General features: G+C 39.4%; 1 protein-coding gene across 1 annotated transcript in view; it reads right to left on the reverse strand.

Moving 5' to 3' along the window:
- The window catches only part of Rtkn2 (rhotekin 2), a 130026-nt gene that overhangs the window by 7783 nt on the left and 102183 nt on the right, over window positions 1-20060 (reverse strand). The gene's annotated exons all lie outside the window — the stretch shown is intronic.

Below are 20060 nucleotides of genomic sequence, written 5' to 3' on the forward strand. Positions count from 1 at the left end.
GCTGTTATCTAGAAGAGAAAATTGGAGAATCTTTTATATATATTTTTAAGATAAGAAAAGCCATTCTATGACTTGAAATGGCTCTGCTAACCATTGATAATAGATGAATCATTTTACCTACATAGTAATAAATCTTCCATGTGCACAAAATAAACTCAAAACACTTATTTTGAGAATAAATATTTGCAGCTCAATACAAAAGGATTGTTTCTTTAGTAGATATACAGTCGCTAGAAGTCAAGAAAAAGGGAAAATGACAATAAAATGTCCAAATGTTAAGTGTAAAGTGGATTTATCATTATTTTTTAGCTCAGCGAATTTTGATAAATGGGTCCAACTACACAGTTGTCTGGCAATACCCCCAGGGAGCTGGGCCCAAGGATCCTGGATAATGAAATCAATGATGCTTATGTCTCCAACACAAACGGCACAATATTTGCCCATTATCTACACACATTCTCTCATAAACTTCAAACTGTTTCTAAATTACTTCTGATACCAAATGCAACATAATGCTATTCAAACAATTGTGTGACTGTATCGCTTAGGGTATAATGACAAGAAAAGAAAGTCTGCATGTGCAATTATCTTCTTTGTCAAACATTTTCAACCCCATTTGACGAGCCTACATTATAGCATCCACGAATGTGGGCAAAGCAATTGCCTTGATAGCCAAGAACACAATACAGCACACTTTCATCCTCACCAAATGTTTCCTCACAACATTTCACAACCAATTAGCTCATACTGACCCAGAAGATGATCACCATCTCCACCATTAGAGATTCGCTTTCCTTGTTTTTACTATTCTTTTAAAGTTGGAAACACTAAAATCTTTTACTACCACATTATTGCTTTTGCTATCACATCCCATGGGTCGGCTGCCCAGTGACGCAAATAAATAAAATAAAGAAAAGTTGTGAAGTTTAGAGAGGACAAACCAAAATCAATATGTTTTTATAAACAATGATAATTCATCGGTAGAATCCGAGAGAGTTTATGGATAAATCATTATAATAAATAAGAGAACTCTGCACAGTAACGAGATGTAAAATCAAAACACCAGCCACATAGAGATAGCTCACGCCTATAATCCCAGCTACTCAGGAGGCTGAGATCAGAGGATTGAGGTTCAAATCCAGCCTGGGTAGACAACTTCAGAGACTTTTTTTTTTGCCAGTCCTAGGCCTTGAAGTCAGGGCCTGGGCACTGCCCTTGGGCTATCTCAAGGCTAGAGCTCTAACACTTGAGCCACAGCACCATTTTTGGCTTTTTTCTATGTATGTGGTACCAAGGAATCAAATCCGCGTCTTTGTGCAAGCTAGGCAAGCACTCTACCACTAGGCTAAACTCATGGCCAACTTCAGAGAGTTTTATCTCCAATTTGCCAGCAAAAAGAAAGAAAGAAAGGAAGGAAGGAAGGAAGGAAGGAAGGAAGGAAGGAAGGAAGGAAGGAAAGAGAGAGAGAAAGAAAGATAGAAAGAAAGAAAGAAAGAAAGAAAGAAAGAAAGAAAGAAAGAAAAAGAGGGAAAAAAAGCTATTAAGTCGGGCACGGTGGCTCACACCTGTAATCCTAGCTACTCAGGAGGCTGAGATCTGAGGATCAAAGTTCAAAGCCAGCCTGGGCACAAAAGGACCCAAGAGTCTCCAATTAACCTCTAGAAAATGGGAAGTGGGGCTTGGCTCAAGGGTAGAATGGTAGCGTTGAGCTGAACAGCTCAGAGACAGTAACCAGGCCCAGAGTTCAAGCCCCATGACTCACACAAAAAAGCTATTAATGGAGGTATGGTTCAAGTGGGAAAGTGCCAGACTTGAGCTAAAAAGAAAAAGATAATTCAAGGCTCTGAGTTCAAGCCCTTGTCATAGTACAAAGTAAAAGACTAACAAACCAAAGTCTTTTAACATCTTTATCACCAGCAACAATTGAATGATAATCTTTACAAAAAGTAATTCCTGTAACAACAACAATAAGTCCAAAATAAGCCTAGGAATTGAACCTAAATAATTTGGATGGCAATTAAGCAAAATGTAGCAACACTTGTAGTTGTGCTTACTTTATCATCCCAGAAAGGACTCACGCTTAAATGCTCACAGCACATGGGGGAGCTGGTGAAGGATTCATTTTCAACACATACTCAGACGACACAACACCAAAGTTTGTCGATGCAGCATGGATAATTAAATAAACAGAATAAAATGCAGTAACTATTTTAAACTCTACATATCGATGGAAAGAAATATGAAAATAATGCCGAAAGAGTCACACAGGCTGAATGAAAACCATAGAAACTAGCAAAAGAAGACAAAAAGTCATTTTTTTCATGCTCAAAATAAAAGACATATTACATAACAGAAACCAGTATTCTGAGTTTTAAGCTAAAACCAAAGCTGTGTGGTAAGCTGCTTTAAGTTCCAGTCCAGAAACATGCATCGGTAACTTGAATGTGAGTGGTCTAGTGTGAGATGTCTGTTTACAACTTGGAGGAAGGCAGGACCCCCAGTTTGAGGCCTAGAGGTATGTATGGTATGGGAAAAAAAAAAAAACTACGGTCAATTCATTACAAGAACAAACATGGACATGTCAATTGGGACTTGCAGAAGCCTTTTAGAAATAAGTGACTATTGGTCAAAGATCTGAGTCCATTACATTTTACAAACAAGAGAGCATAAAATGTTCCACAAACTGAGACAGAGGGAGGGAAGGAGAGAGGAGAGAGAAACGTACGTGTGTGTGTGTGTGTGTGTGTGTGTGTGTGTGTGTGTGTGTGTGTGTGTATGCGCACACACACATACCCACAGAGGAAGAGGTGGGGTATGAAGTAAAAGAGGAAGGAAGAATCATGGCTAAGGAAGCAGACTTTCTCAGGGAAAATGTGTGAGGAGAAAAATAGTGAAATGTGTACTTACAGATCTGATTTAAAATCAGAGCACAGACATACACAAAATAATCAAATATTGGTTGAATCAGTAATATACAAACCAATGGAATAAACCAACTGAAAAATGTAAGAAACAAAGAATTCAGAGGAGAGATACCTCAAAATCTCTGTCTCTCCACTCTGTATCTCTCTATGTGTCTCTGCGTCTGTCTGTCTATATGTAACAGCTATTTATATATGTTATTTATAATAGATCTTTCTAAACTATAACTTTTTAAAAGCTGGTAAGAGATCTAATTTAAAATAGGAGCTCAAAGGATCTGAGGGATAAATGTAAAGAGTAATTTTCAGGACTTTTATTAAAAATACTCTAATAATCTAGGAGCTAATTCAAAGAGACTTAAAAATGAAAGACAAACTAGGATCTTCAGCAGAAAATTATCATTTCCTCCTAAATTATTTTAAAAATTGAAATAAATCCCAACTGAAATAGCAAAATTTGACATATTAGTATAAGCTAAAATAATATTAGTTCATTTGTAAAACCTAATTACACAGATTAATCAGAAAAGTTCTTGAAAATGAAAAGCAATATGAAAAATTAGCATATTCTGATAACTAAAACTATTATAAAGTATAATAATGAAAATAGCCTGGTATTAAGGGAAAAAAATAGACCAAAAAAAGAAGAATAAAGGCTGAGATAGTGTGGAGGCTGAGTTTGAAGGTAGCATGAGCTACATAGCAAAACTCTTATCTTCAAGGAGAGAAAGACAGAGAGACAGAAACACTGAGTCTGAGACACGGAAAGAGAATGAAAGAAAAAGACAAGCAGGAAGAGGAGGAGGGAAAGAAGGAAGAGAGGGGGAGAAGGGAGGAGAAGAGGAAGGCAAGAAGAGAGTTCATAAATAAACAAAATGCCTATGAGAACATAAGAAATACTGACACTTCAAACAATAAGAAAAGGTGATTAGTAACCAATTCATGTTGTAGAATCAACAGCTAACTGAAGGGAAAACTAAAGGTAGGTTCCTATTAAATTATTACATTATGTCAACAATTTAAATGAAAATAAAGAAACTAAAAAAGTTCAAGAAATCAATCAGCACCTTGACCAAAACATGTAAAAAATATGCAAGATTCTGAGAAGACTAAGGGGATAAATTCATGCTCATAGAATAGGAAAGATTTTTCTTAGAAGAACTCAAACCCAGAAGCCACAGAGAGAAAGACTGACATCTGATGAGGTAAAAGTTGCGATGGGGAAAAAGAAGTAACATCTGGAAACATGTCTGTAACTCACATGACAGGAAAAAGGCTTCTTTCTTTCATTTTTAAAAAGCACACGCCAACAAAAGAAGAGAAAGGAAGGGTAACCTAAAAACGTGGGAGAAATGGATAAAGTATTTAAGGAGGCAATTGCAAAAATAAGAAGTAGTCAGTGAATACTAAATATGTGCTAGATATTACTCATAGAAATGTAAATTAAACAGCAATTTGAGATTATTTTTAACTCAAATTGTAAGATGCTACAGAGATGCAGACAGAGATGAGGCATGTTTCAAGAAAGCCAAGAAGAGACAAACATTGTCATCCTTTTGCTGTCAATTTTACTGAAAAAAAATAGACATGCAGATATTCATACTGGCATATGCATAGACAAATGTTCTTGAAACAATAGAGACATAGAGCTAAACTATAAAGCTTTTATATCTTTTATTATGCATGATTTTTATTTTCTGATCATAGGCTGGAACTCAGGGCCTCCGTGCTGTCTCTTTGTGCTCAAGACTAGAACTGTACCATTTGAATCACATCACCACTTCTGGCTTTTGCTGAGTAGTTTATTGGAGATAAGAGTCTCATAGACTTTTCTTCCCAGGATGGCTTCAAACCATGAACCTCTGATTTCATTCTCCTGAGTAGCTAGGATTGTAGTCTTGAGCCACCGGCGCTCAGCTGACAGGGTGTTTTGTTTTTTGGTTTTTGATGGTCATGGGGCCTGAACTCTGGGGCTGGGTACTGTCCCTGAGCTCTTCAGCTCAAGGGTAGTACTCTGCCATTGAGCCACATTACCACTTCCAGTTTGCTGGTGGTAAATTGGAGATAAGAGTCTCACCATCTTTTGTGTCCAGGCTGGCTTTGAACCTTGATCCTCAGATCTCAGCCTCCTGAGTAGCTAGGATTACAGGCATGAGCCACTGTCACCTAGCTGGGTTTGGGTTTTTAAGTGTATAAATTATCAAAACACACAAAATTGCTTACCTAAATAGTGAGATAAAGGGCAAGGAGAATGGAATGCTAAAGAAAAAGACACTAGGAAGCTGTTTAGCAAAAGGGAACCATAGAGGCCCAAACTGTGGCCATGGCATAACATCTGGCCCCTGGAGGAGGTATTTCTAGAGCAAGAGAATCCCCAGTGTCTTCCAGACAGCCTCACTTGCCTCCCACATAGAACTATCAGGGAACTCAGTTTGGCACCAAGAGGGTTAAAATAAATGAAAGGAAATCTGACATTAGAGAGAATGTCATTATGATTTATTTGTGCAAGCATTTCCTCTCTATAGATAAAATTGAGTAAGATGACAAAAACAGATACAGGTTTACCTCCTGCCTCTCACTTACTTCCCCTGCTTTTTGTTGGGCAGACTGAGACAGTTTATGCCCTTCCCTCTTTCTTTTGGGCTTTACCTGGAATCCTGGCTTTTCCCCTCCCCAATCATTTTTGAGGCTTTTACTTCATTATGAAACTCCTGTGAAGACAATTCTATCCATCCATACATACTGATGAGACTCTGAGACCAGCTGTGAATTTCTTGTAGGTTGCAGTCGAGGTTAATATGGTCTCTACTGGTAAACACCTGCTGGATGCTTCTAAGAGGAGCCTCAGAAAATAAAGTCTATGGGATACCTTATCTCCAATTAACCACCAAAAAGCTAAAAGTGCAACTGTGGCTCAAGTGGTAGAGTGCTAGTCGTGAGTGAAAAAGCTATGGGACAATACCCAGGCCCCTGTGTTCAGGAACCTAAACCTCCATGTGACTTTCTCTTTATTGGTATGGCAGAGATCATCACATGTTGCCATTTAGACAGGGACAGAAGCAGAAGTCTCAGGGTAAGCTTCCTGTGCAAGATTTCTGTGAAGATTTCTAGTTGGCATCATCCTTTGTCCTTGGTCCCTTTTGCTTTTTTATTCTTTGGGAGACATGATTATGAGCTTAAAGATGGAAGTTCTTTACAAAGAGCCTCCACCAAGGTGTTTGCACTTGCTGATAATCCACACACAGACTTTTCATTATGCGACAAAAATGGTTAAGCCACTACTGTTCTGAAGTTCCACTATTTTCAGCCAAAGCCATGAGCAAGTGATTCACCTGGCCTGAGTGGAGGGCACTCTGCTACAGTGGAAAGTGTGCTAGCTGGAATTTGGCCCTGGAGCTGGTACTGAAATGGAAGGATTTGGCTTCAGATTCTAGCCCTGGAGATTATATATATATATATATATATATATATATATATATATATATATATGCCAGAATTTCACTCTTCTGAGTGTCTGTCTCCTCCATTAAAACGTGGGATCAATAAAGCTACTCATACACATGTTTCATCTCCACAGAAAGAAGGAGTAGAAATATGATTAAGTTTCAGCTCGATACATCCGTGATAAATCCTCACTGAGAATGTGGAAGGCAAGGCGGAAGAAAGGCCTACTTGGAATGCAAATTGAGCGAAACAAGAGAGAATGTCCTATAAAAATAGAAATGGAAAACATCAAGAAACACTAAGAAAAAGGAGCAGTGGCACATCACCAGGACTCTTGAATTATAGCTGACTCATACCTTCCCCTGGAAACCTCAGGGCAAATGGACTCGTGGCCTCAGAAAATTCTGGAAGAAAGGATCCCTTAGCCCAGGTCTGCAGACCTTTCAGAAAATTCCCAACACTAAAATGGAAAGACACATCATCTTCGTTAATACTTTTCTCTCCATTCCTCACTCTTCCTCTCTATCCTCTCTCCTTTTCTTTCTTTCCGCTTATTCTCCTTTTTCTCCCATCTTCCTCTTCACTCCCATTCTCTCCCTTTTACTTCCTTCCTTCCTTTCTTCCTTCCTTCCTTCTTCCATCTCTCTCTCCCTCCCTTTTTCCTTGTCTCTCTCCTTGCCTTTTCTTTCCTACCTTCCAAAGAGAAACCCCATTTCAAAACAATGTAGTGCAGATGGGATTTGCTACAAGGTGCATTGCATGTATGATGGGACTTGGCATTTCAAGCTTCTCATCGACTGAACCTATAAAGAAATTTTCCTCCCCCCTTTCTCCCCCACAGGAGAAAGAGCACCAGAGTAGAACCCCTAGACATCACTTAAGAATTAGGAGCCCTGTTGTGCTGTGTGTTTTCTTGGATGCTCTACTAAACTCTCTGAGCTGTAGAGGACTTAAAATGTAATTTACAGTTCTAGGGCTGACAGGCAGCTGTCATCCCACTCATTCAGACTCCAAGCCAGTGTAAGTATTAAGAGCTGGGGCCCTACTGTATGCAGCAAGTAAACAATCATCTGTGGTCTTCAAAGAATCCCAGATCAAGCTTAGCCATGAGTCAGTATTTTAAATAAGTTTTGGGCATCCAGCAAGTACCAGTGAATAAATGAACATGTATAAAAAAATCAACATGAACCTGTTTTCCCATGCATTCTGTATAAGATAGAAAGTAGGATTTGAGGAAGCCAATGAACCCTGAAAGTCTGTGTTGTGTGTTGGTGTAAGCCTGCTTTGCTGTTTTTTTTCTTCTTTTTTAAGGTTAAAATTCAGAAGACAGAATATCCTCCCTCACTGACGAATTCTATTTCTTCCAATCTTCTCTGGAGGCTCCATCACCTCTCCCTTTTTCAGTCTCTCCCCCATCTCTGATCCTTTTAAGGTGCACTTCTCTGTTCTTTGCTCCCTTGTGCCTCTAATTTTGCAGTTTTCCTGGCTTCCCCCCACTGCAGCAGGAGTCTCTCTGGGTAGATAGGCCGTCAAGACACTCTCAGCTTCCACTTCCTCATCCCTGTACCTTGCAATGTGGAACAGGCAGGTACATGTACAAAAAAAATTGAAAAGTAATATGTGTATGTGTGTGTGAAGGCCCCTTTCTCCTCCCCTGCTATGTAAGCACTTTAGATACTTGACCCTATCCACCATCTTCCTAATTGTATAGGGTAAATATTATTATCCCTGATTAGCAAATGAAGACCTAGAACCTCAAAAATATCAAGTCTCTAACCCACATCACACGTCAAGCATATGGCAGAGTTCTGCGGGCCTCTGACTCCCGCACCCCTCAGAAGACAACCACTAAAACCTTCCCTCTGTGCCTAGGCCCAGCTGACTCTTGCGATCTTTCTAAAGTCTCTGAGTTAAAGGAATCAAAGTAATATCTCCTTCTAGCAGCAAAGGAGATATTTAAGAGCACACTATTTTTACCTAATTAGATCTTTTCCTAGAAGATACATGAATTCTTTCTTTCTCAGCTAGGTCAGCACATGCCAGAGAATGTACAGAAGAAAATAAGAAACTCCAGTTGGTGCTGGGAAGGAGAAGAGAAAAGGGACACAGAATAGCTAAAACAATCTTGCAAAATAAGAGCAAAGTGGAGCCATACTGCCAAAATCAAAATTTACCATGAAGTAATATTATCCACAGAACATGGTACCACGTAGCATAGTAGACATGCTACATAGCTCAGTAGAATGGAATGGAGAGCTCAGAAATTAACTCAGATACCTATAGTCATTTGTTTGATAAAATATCAAAAATACTCAATGGAGGTAAATATCAATCTTCTAAACAAATATTGTAGGAAAGTAGCCAGATGGAAAACAGTGATGTTTGACCCTTCACCTCACACCATATGCTACAGTTAATACAAAATAAATGTGGAACTATAACCGTAAAACTCCTAGAAGAAAATATAAGACAACAAATATAAGAAACCAGCCAGAAAGTGAAAGGCCAACTCAAACAATAGGAGAAAATTTGGGCATATCGAAACATCTAGTATCCAAAATACAAAAACACTCTTAGAGGCTCAAAAATAAACAACTCCACTTAAAATGTGAGCAAAGGTATGAATAAACATTTCATCAAAGAAGACACACAATGGGCCAAAAACACTTGTAACAATGCTTAACATCATTAGTCACTAAGTAAATATAAATCAAAACCACAATGAGGTATCACTTTACGCCTTCTAAGATAGCTATAAATTTATAAAACAAAATGAAAATATTGAAAATAATGTTTGGCAAGAACATGGAAATTTGAGGATCTCATATACTTCTGATGTAGTGTACCCATTTTTAAACAGTTTGGAAATTCCTCAAGGAGCTAAGCAGAGAATTACTACATACATTAGAGAAAAGAAAGCAGATGTGCAAATGGAATTTGTACCCAGGTGTTCGTATTAATTATTCAACATAGCCAAAAGGTGTAAACAGCCCATCGTCCACCAAATGATGAATGGATAAATACAATATAATATAGTACAGGATATTACTGAGCCATGGAATAATACCAAAATTTATTAAAAGAATCTAGTGCTGGCATATGCTACTTATGTAATGTATTCAAATATTATACACAATGAAAGAAACCTGATAGAATAAATATGTTTTAGATAATTTTATCTATATAAATTGTGCAGAGAGAAAATCTAGATTGATAGTTTCCAGGGGTGGGAGAGGGGTAACTGCTAATATGTATGGGTTTCCTTTTGGTATTATGAATGTTTTGGGATCACATAGTTGTGATTTGTCAATAAGATCATCAAACTACTCATCTTTTCTGTAGTATAGGAGGTTTTATTTTTTTTTTGTAGTATAGGAGTTAACTGGAACAGATAGCTATAAAAACATACTGTTTACTCCCTATCAAAGAAAAGCTAAACAAAAGGTAAAACTTTACCTAGCTCCTTTTTTCCCTTTTTTTTATAAATTTATGCCTGGAAGACAAGAGAAAATCAGTACTAAGATCCAGCCCAATGGCTAAACCAACAATAATAAAGAGTGCTAAGAAATTCAGGAAATATGGTTTCCAAGGAACACGATTGTCTTGGAGTGCCCCCAGAATAGGGCCCAGGATCAGTACTGAAGTCCTGAAGAAGTCTATTTGGAGGCAAGCCAGAAAGTGAGTCATGGAAGGAAAAGAAGAGAAGTCAGTCAGTTAAGTGTGCATCACCAAGGATGTCTCCAGTGAGGACATCTGGCATTTGAGTCTTCTGAAGCTAGTGTGAAATATACTCACTACCATCACCCATAGGGGCAAGAAAATGGGCTGTTTGCACAACTATTGTTCCAGAGTTGACAGTATGCTCTTGTAGCCACAAAAGAAAGTGAAGAGATGCTGGGAGTTCAAAACTGGAAATAGAAAGACCCAAAGAAGGCTGAGTGGGTCCTGAGAGTTGATATGTATTGGTGAGAATGCTCTATAGTCAGTAAGACATCATGGCTTTTTAACATCAAAGACCTGGCTTCACTCCATTTCACTCTGTCTATTTCTATATTGGTTTTTCCCAACATTTTTACTTAATACCTAACATGTGACCACCCTCACTGCTAACCCTATTCATGAAAACCTGCCTGAGTATTTACTCTGAAGTTAAAGATTTTTCCAACCCCTAATTTCTCAGCCTTAAGAAATTATCTCTCAGGACCTTCCTTCAGTTCCAGATGCTACAGGCACCCTCTCCTCCTGTCTAGGCGAAGTTACTCATTCTTACTCTATGGAGGACTGAAATGCAGTCTCTGCTTTTCTCCTCTCCGTAGGAAATGGAGAGAGGTGGGTACAGGTGTCTCAGGGACCAGAACACGGGCAAGAGAATTTTGGAGCTCATGATCCCTCATAGGTATGATGAGTCTATATCCATGATAGCTGTTGGTTGTGTTTACTTACTTTCAGAGTTGGTGGATTAATCAGAATGGAAGGAACATATATGACCTTCTCTCCTCATCTCAACACTATAGGTCTAGATCTCAGCATGCAGTGGACGGCAAAGGTCTAAATAGTACATCCAGTTCAACAGAACACAGTCTTAGTTCATGACATATGTGGTAGTTCATGCCTGTAATACAAGCTACTTGGGAAATGAAGACAGGAGGATCAAGGTTTGAGGCCAGCTATAGCAAAACACTACCGACACTACTAATACTAATACTAATAATAACACTAATAATAATAATGAAGAGGATGAGTGTCATAGCATGTGCCTTCCCCAGCTACAAAGGTAGGAAGTAGAGGTAGAAGGTTCCTGATTTCATGATGGCCTGAGCATATCCTATCTGAAAAATAACTAAAGTCAAAAGTGTTGGAGGTATGGCTCACATGGTAGAGAGCTTTCTTAACAAGCACAAGGACCCGAGTTCAAATTCTAGTATTGATTAAGTAAAAAAAAAAAAAGACAAACTTGGTCCAAATTTTGACTCTACACCTTTTAGTTGTGTGGCCTTAATCATTCATTCGCTCCTTAAAGGTTGATTCCTATTCTAAAGCACAGGAATGAAATCAATGCATACCATAGTTGACACCAAGTGAGCACCTGAGAAGGAGAAATCCCTAGTTATTCTAAGGAACAGCTCTACCCTGTAGGGCTGCTACATGGAGGCTGCCCGGATTTAGAAAAGAAAGCACAATTAAAAACCCACTGACGGCAAGTTAGATTGGAATTTCATAGAACAACGAATATCTTTTAAAGTATAAGATATCCAGTGTGACACCATAGGCATATTTTAAAAAAATGTGACACATCTGAAATTTGAATTGAGCAAGGAGGGTATCTCATATTTTATCTGGAGACTCTCCCACCTGCTCCACCTTCAAATAGGGAAGTGGTATTTTAAAATGCCATTCTAAAAAAAATACACACACACAGTCAGTCAACAAGATAGCGATGTATGGAAAATAATAAAATGCATCCGTAATTTTGCCACCCAGAATTTGATAGCTTCTGTGTGCATGTACATCTGTGTGTATGCATGCACACAAATACATATATGTGATTTATTGGGACACATGTATTTATAAAATTTGGATTAGTTGAGACCACTAGTGGATCATTCCTGCAATCCTGGCTACCCAGGAGACTGACATCTAAGGATCATGATGTAAAGTCAGGCCAGACTGAAAATTCGAAGAGATTATCTCCAATTAGCCAGCAAAAAAGCCAGATTGGAGACATGGCTCAAGGGATAAAGCCTCAGCCACGAGCATGCAAGTCAAGTGAAAGAAATAGGCCCTGAGTCGAAGCCCTAGAACTTGGAGACAAAAAAGACAATCTTTACCATTAACTGCGCTAAGCAATTTGTGCTGTTGGAAGGTTATTTCAATAGCTGGTGTGGGATTCAGAAGTCGACTTGAGCTGAACAGTTAAGATGTCAAATATGCTTAGCCATTGGATCCCTAATGAAGGGGCGGGGCTGACAATTACAGTACTTCCAATCAGATGGCAGCTTCCCCAAAGAGGTAATATTGGAGACCTGAATGAAGGCAGGAAGTGAAGACCTTGCCATATCTCTCGACAAAAATGTCCAAATGGGTAATATAACTAAAGAAAGAGGATCAGTTAGGAGTAAAGCAAAGAAAGTCACGGAGGCGGAGGGCATGTAGGGGTGCCTGAAAGTGCAATTCACTCCAGACTAGCATAAGGAATTTGAATTTTACACAAAATATGATCTAAACCTGGAAGGTTTAAGTAAGGAAATGGCATTCCTTTACACTTCTATTTGAACTGAACAACAGCCCATGAAATGGGACTAAGGAACTTGAGGTGGTGAATGGGGCTAGGCAGACAAGAGAAGGGAAGGGTGGAAGGGGTGGTATTATTCAAGATGGAAATGCTCATCGAAACAACTTTGTACAAACTATTTGAAGATTTTTTTTGTGTGTGTGCCAGTCCTGGGCTTGAGCTCAGGGCCTGAGCACTGTCCTTGGACTTTCGCAAGGCTAGAGCTCTACCACTTGAGCCTCAGCACAACTCTCGGCTTTTTTCTATGTATGTGTTCCTTACATAGAGGAATCAAACCTGGGTCTTCGTGCATGCTAGGAAAGAACTCTACCACTAGGCCAAACTCCCGACCCAGAAGATAATTTTTTTAAAGGAGCAATAATTAAAATTCTTGTGCCTTTCATTCATGAGTATTCACTGCTCTATTACTTGAACCATTTTCCTCATCCTTATGTCTTTACTTTGATTTTTCAGATATGGTCTAATACTGACTGATCTAGGCTGCTTCTGTCAATGATCCTCTTGACTCTTCCTCCTGAGTACCTAGGATTTTAAGTGTGTGTTTTTATATTCTACCACATTGAAAACTCTTTGGAATATGGAGCTACACACCTTACTAAAACACAAAAGCATAGCTGGGCACTAGTAGTTCAAGCCTGCAATCCTAGCTACTCAGGAAGCTGGTATCTAATAGTCAAAGTTCAAAACTAATCAGGAAAGCTTGTGAGATTCCAATTAACTACCAAAAAGTCAGAAGGAGAGCTGTGACTCAAGTAGTAGAAAGCCAGCCTGAGCACAAAAGTTCAAGAACAGCACCCAAATCCTTAAGATCATAACAAGTACAAATAAATAAATAAACAAACAAATAAATAAATAAAAACCTGATCAAAGGAATGCTAAGACAGAGAAATAAGACAAAATACAGGTTAAACGTTAGTGCCTAAACATCCTTGATGAATAGTTTTAACTTAAGATAAATTACCAAAGGCTTCTAGCAGCTGCTGAAAAAAAAATAAAGGTCCCTTTCTGAGTCTGCAAGAAGAAAATGTGAAGAATAGAAAACCAAGGACTGAGGAAAAGCTTTAGCTCTTTCTACTAAGGGAACAATGAAAAATTTTATGGTCCTTATCAAGAGATCTCTCAATGAGATAGTAAATACAACATCCTTAAAACAAATAGAGTTGTAGGATTTCTTGAACCAGTCCCCCCTTCCTTAGAGATCCAAGCATGTCTAAGCATAGTTCCATCCAAGTTGACGGGGCTGAGGAAGGAGAGTACACAGTTCTGAAGTTCTGATCACCAGTCTGCCGTTGACTTCTGTGTGGAATGGTGGATAGAGTAAGTTGAATACTAGAAGGATGGTGTTGAGCAGAGTGCAGCTAGCTGCATGCATACATGGCTTTGTTAAAAAGCATCTTGAGGGGCCGGAGTTTGGCCTAGTGGTTAAAGTGCTTGCCTAGCATGCATGAAGACTCGTGTTCGATTCCTCGGTTCCACATACATAGAAAAAAGCCGGAAGTGGTGCTGAGGCTCAAGTGGTAGAGCTCTAACCTTGAGAAAGTCCAAGGACAGTGCTCAGGCCCTGAGCTCAAGCCCAGGACTGGAAAAAAAAAAGCATCTTGAGATGCAAGAGATATCATCTCTTTATAGCACATATAGAGCAACAATAGGCATTCCTGCAATAAAATGCAGGGGGTGGGTAATATACAGAGGAGGCATTGTGGAGGGAGAATCTTCATGAAGTGCTATAGTAAACACTTAATAATTTTTACCTTGTGGAGAAAGCATCTCCTGGCAAGTAGGCTTACAAAATGTGAACAGTTCAGTGGAAGGGTCAACCAGATCCTATCTGCGGCTTTATTGGAGTGGGGGCTCCACTGGGGCACCCCATTTCCTGGCTGTACAATAGTACCATAAAATCCTGCTCTTCACTCATGGCTGACAGATGAGGTACAGGGAAACAGATTTCTCTAGCTGCATCTGTGTGTGTCCCAATTTACAGCTCCACTGGAATTAGCGAGGACCAGCCGACTCTACTGTAGTTGTCTAATTAAGGACTCCCAGTGACTGCTTCATGGAGAATGCTTGCTTTCAAAAAGAAGATAAACTCAATGCCGAAATCACATTTTCCATCACTGTGATTAACTGTGAATAATTTGAAGCGTTGTTGGTGTTTCTTAGATTCCTATGCAGATCTGTATGTGCTGACCTAGCCTGCACAAGGCTCTAAGGACATTAATCACTATACACCCCGCACCTTCTTTCCTGCCAAGTACAATGTCCTGTTAGACATTGCTCATGAGTAAGAGTGGCAATCCAGAGAACTTTTAGGGATTTCCAATTCCTAGTTTCTTAAGTACTAGTGGAATCTCTTTACATGAGTTATGGGGAGTCTGGACTCTGTGTCTAGTCCTAGCAGCGCTACCGGATGCTCCTTAACTCTTAGCTTTCCCTTTTTCACATTTCTACTACAAACAAGCAAGCAAGGAAACAAACAAACATGCTCCTCTTATTTTAAAGAATGAAGGTGCAGCTACTCCCATCATCCTAACCCATATTCCCCTGAAAATTACATTTTCACAAATCTCAAGTAGAAATGCTCCAAATATGCTCTACATCAAACATCTCTGAAACCAACTGAGATGAAGGAAGTCTACAGAGCATCAGATCTACACCCACTTGAGGTGAGCATTCACATCTCCACCTTGTTCCCTATGGCAAGCTAATCTCTAATTCTGTGGCCCCAGACCTGTGACCCTATTTCCCCTTTCCCCAAACATATTACCAACTTATGGACGTTCTACGAGTGCTCACAGTGCTCACATCTTAATTGAGACAGGAAGAGAAACACCATGCCTGCTGCAGCTATGAGCACCCAGGAGAAGGCTAGAAAGTCTAGAAAAGGAGGTAAATGTGCAAACCCAAGCTGTACATGCTAGAGAAGAATGAGAGGCCAGAAAGAAAATCCATAGCTTCTCAGACAATACAATGAGGACAATTCTTTATGTAGCAATAGCTAATGATGGGATTTACTAATATGTCTATAGTGTTAGATTTGTGCTGATTTCAATGTACAACAGGATGTGGGCAATGCCCACTGTTTGGGGTCTTCTGCAACCCCTGTCTTTCCATTTGCTATACCAACTTCAATATATTTCTGGGTTTCAGAAGATATTCTGACTTCATACATACATGTGTTTGTTCCAGGTGCTTTTTTTGAAGGGTGGTAGAGTGGCAGAAGGCGTGTAAAGGTAGAGAAGTAAAACCTAAATAATCCTAAAGATTATTCTCTAAGGAAATGTCTTCTAAGGAAACAAGAAACTTGAGACAGGTAGGGATGGGATAGATGGAAAAACGGGGAAGAATGCTGGAAGAAGGGACTCAGCTCAAGATGCATCTGGCAAATACATAAATAGACTTGATAAACTGAACTCATACAAATATACTAATAGATAAATCAATGAAAGACTTTTGAAGGCCTACCAGCAGAATAGACAAGTATGGTTTGTGGAGAGTTGCCTAGGACTGCAAAGGATTATGGAAGACATACTTGTAGCCGCATCATTTGTGTTGGTTGTAGGGCTTGAACTCAGGGCCTAGAAGCTGTTCCTGAGCTCTTGTGCTCAAGTCTAGCACTCTACCACTTTGAGCCCCAATGTCGCTTCCAGTTTTTTAGATTAATGGGAGGTAGAAGTCTCATGAGGACTTTTCTGCCCTGGCTGGATTTGTTTGATCTCAGCCTCATGGGTAGCTAGGATTACAGGCATGAGTTACTGGTACCTGGCACTTGTAGCTACTTTTTAATAAAAATGAAAAAATTATATATATATATGTTATATATATATATATATATATCCCTGTACAGGGACTGAAATACACAAGAAAGAAAAATAAACACAAATTGATCACTGTCCCAAGAATAGGAAAGAACACTGTGGTACTTTCAAAGGATTTTAACATCAGATGTCAGAACAAAGGCTTTTGCCTTCTATTAATATTAGTATATCCAGACTCTAATCTCTATGTCTCCTTTCAGTCAGCAAGTTTTCTAACTACGATTGCCTCCTATATATGAGCTCATTTATCTGCACTTACTCACAAATGGTAGACATCGATTTGCGACATTAATGAAGTAAGTATCCAACTATCCTTGTTCATGAGCTATTACCTCAGTATTGATTGTAGCCTTAATTGACAATTACTTGAATGGGCTGGGCTACACTGAGCTTTTATTAATTTTCCATTGTGATACTCATTACTAAACTTCATTACAATTGTATTACAATGTAAACTCCCCAATGTGGCTAACTGAAGTGGAAAAATCCACTGGTCATTTCCTAAATCTATCTATTCTGGAAAATAAAGAATTAGGGATTGTTAAATTTGATATAAGGACTATAAGTTTGATTTGCTGAGAAGAAAATCATGACTTCAGCTATGAAAAGAAATAGGATTTGCTAAATTATTTTTTCTTCACCACTATTTCAGAAGGCATGTGGTACCCAGAGATTTGATTTTTCTCCCTTCCTGCCTAGAGACTGGGAATTCTATGGTACTGCTAAATTACATTCATTCTCTCCCAGCTTTTTACTGTTGATTGGATAACTTTCATTAGGGGTGGAAAAGGGACAGAATGGGGGAGGAGAGATTATCATATGGTTTTAGGAATTTTCCTTTCCTTCAGCTAAGCACTGTAAACAGATAACAATTTTCCAAATTTACTTTATAGATAAAACCAAAGCTTTTAAAATAAAATGGTGCACTTATTATCTAAGGAGATAAGCAAAGCATATGAGAAATATTAAGACCCTGGTAGAAATGAAATGTGGAGCTTTTGTCACAGAGGATCATTGAGGAAGAGACAGAGCTTGCTTTCCAATCTGGCTCCCAGACTTCCCTTTGCCCTCTAGACTCCAGTGACAACTTGGGCTATCTTGTTTGGCCATCATACTGGCCTCTCTTTGCTTCCCTAATGCCCCTGACTGTTGGAATTTGGGTGTTCAAGTTAAGCTGTCCCATTGCTTTATTTGGAAAACAGGAAAATGTCATTCCTTAAGAGCCATGGCTGGGAGAGCTGAGTGAAGTAGCTGATGGCCAACGCTGATCTTGAAGAGTGACTTCTGAGATCTGAGCAAGCCAGCATGGAGGTATGATACGACACGAAGCAGATTAGAGGGCAATTAATTCACTGTGATATCAGCTACTAAAGTGGAGCCGTCCTGGCCATGTTCTGAGAAAGCCATGGTGGTAGAGGAAAGAAAGGGATAGCAAGCCTTATCCATAGCAATTGTTGGATCAGTGGTCTTGCTGTGAAAAATAGAGCCAGTAATTATCCATAAAATAATATTCAGAAACAACATGGATTGGTACTTAAGTAATCCAACTTTCAAACAATCCTATGCATTTTATGCTTTCTTGACCATTGCAGAGTCAAGGAGGTCAAGGATAATTACTTGGCCTGTAGGAGAGAAGATGTGTTGAAGAATAGTAACCATAAAAATAATAACACAGCCCAGCCGGAGGACAATTGTCTGTGCCTTATATGAAAACAATGTGTTGTTATATGAAAACAATGTGTTGTGGTAGACAATGTCCTTAACCAAGAGTACAATTTTCATGGCTTAATGTCTCTAGACCTTACTGTCAAATGCTGAAGTTGGCCCATGCAAACACTCAGGGACCTTCTGTGCTCTAAGGCACCATGGTTTTGACTTTGAAACTCAGAGTTGCACGAGGAACAGCAATGGTAATCATATCACACTGGGAGGCCAGAACATGGCAGTAGGCTTCCATTCTCCTGGCCAGCTGTATGACCTGTACATCCAGACCTCACTTTTCTCCTGGAACAGTGAGGTGCTATCGAACCTGGTAACCTACCTGCTTCCTTCCACTTCTCATCTGAGTGGCTTTTCTGGTAGTTATTTGGATGTGGCTAGCTGTGGGGTAGCCACTTACCTAGTGGTTGCTATGAAGATGATGCTGCAGGCATAGTTAATATTAACTACCAGGTGACTTTAACTTAAAGAGATCACTCTTAAAAATTTGGGCACACTTCATTCAATAACTTGAAAGTTCTTAAGAACACAGATCCCCAGAAGAGATTCTATCTCAAACCATTATTTCCTGCCAGTTTCCAGTTTGTCTGATTTCCTTACAGGTATTAGACCCACCAGCCAATTCCTGCAGTCCCTTTCTGTACAACCTGTTCTCTATGGTTTTGGGGAGCCTTTGGCCACTATCTCTCCAGTTGAAATGGTAAATCAGACTATTCCTTACTTATTAAAGTTAATATTATGAAACACCAATTATTTCAGTGGCTTGATCAACTAAAACAGTTTTTCTTGAGTCTACTTTGTAGGTTGTTTGTCTTCAACATATACAAATAGATGGCATTATTTAGACTACAATTTTAGAAGTTCTTTGAAATAACTGGTAGTGGAGCAAGCTGAATCAGCTTGAACTATATTCTTGAACTGAATTACCTGTCACCATTGGGGGTACTCAAAGGCTTCTACCAACAGAAGTTTCCATCTCTTCTCACTTCTAAAGTGCATCCTCTTGCCCGTCTTCTGAGCCTTAACATGTTTACAATCATCCTGTCATACTTCACAAAAGGTGTAGGTGCTGCCCGGCTATCCTTTTCACAAAGGATTTGCTGCCTGTCCGCTTGGAGACTGTGAAGATGGTCTTGTCAGAATCAGGATCTTTGCAGGTGTTATTAAGGACTTGAGCTCATCCTGGAGGATTGAGGCCCTAAATCTGATGATGCATTTTCTCATAGGAGACTGGGAAGGAGAAAGCAGACAATGCTATTTCTACTGAAGGAGACAACACACACACACTTCAAGGAGGAGAAAGCCATGGGAAGACAGAGGCAGAGATGGGATAATCCATCAACATTGTAGAAAGTCAAGGAGTCCTGGGAGTCACCAGAAAAGCCTAGAACAGTTTCTCCACAAACATCTACTCCTTCCTGGGAACCAATTCTGCCCATACCTTGGCTTTTAGACTTCCAGACTCCAGAACCATGGGAACAAATATTGCTGTTTACTTGACTTAGAGAAGTTATAGTAATTGATTATGACAGCCCAAGGCAATTCATTTCAGAACTGCCTGCCAGGTGAGTCAAGCCTTTGCCAATGTTTTTGATATCCAAGACTTCTTCCTCACATACTTTTTTGTTGGTGGTGGTGGTGATGGTGTATTGGGGTTAGAACTCAGAACTTCATACTTGCTAGGCTGATGTGATTCTACCAAGCCATGCTTCCTGATCTTTCCCTGGTCATCTAAACAATGTATATATTTGGTTTCATTTCTCATGTGGTACATGCCTAAGCTAGGATTTTAGGATGAGCCATCAATGCCTGAATTTGTCTTTCACTCCTTTTAGTTTCCAGTCAACATCCTCCCCACCTTCTGCTTCC

Source organism: Megascapheus bottae, chromosome 15, assembly GCF_031878675.1.
Source record: "Megascapheus bottae isolate mThoBot1 chromosome 15, mThoBot2.hap1, whole genome shotgun sequence".
Taxonomy (NCBI): domain Eukaryota; kingdom Metazoa; phylum Chordata; class Mammalia; order Rodentia; family Geomyidae; genus Megascapheus; species Megascapheus bottae.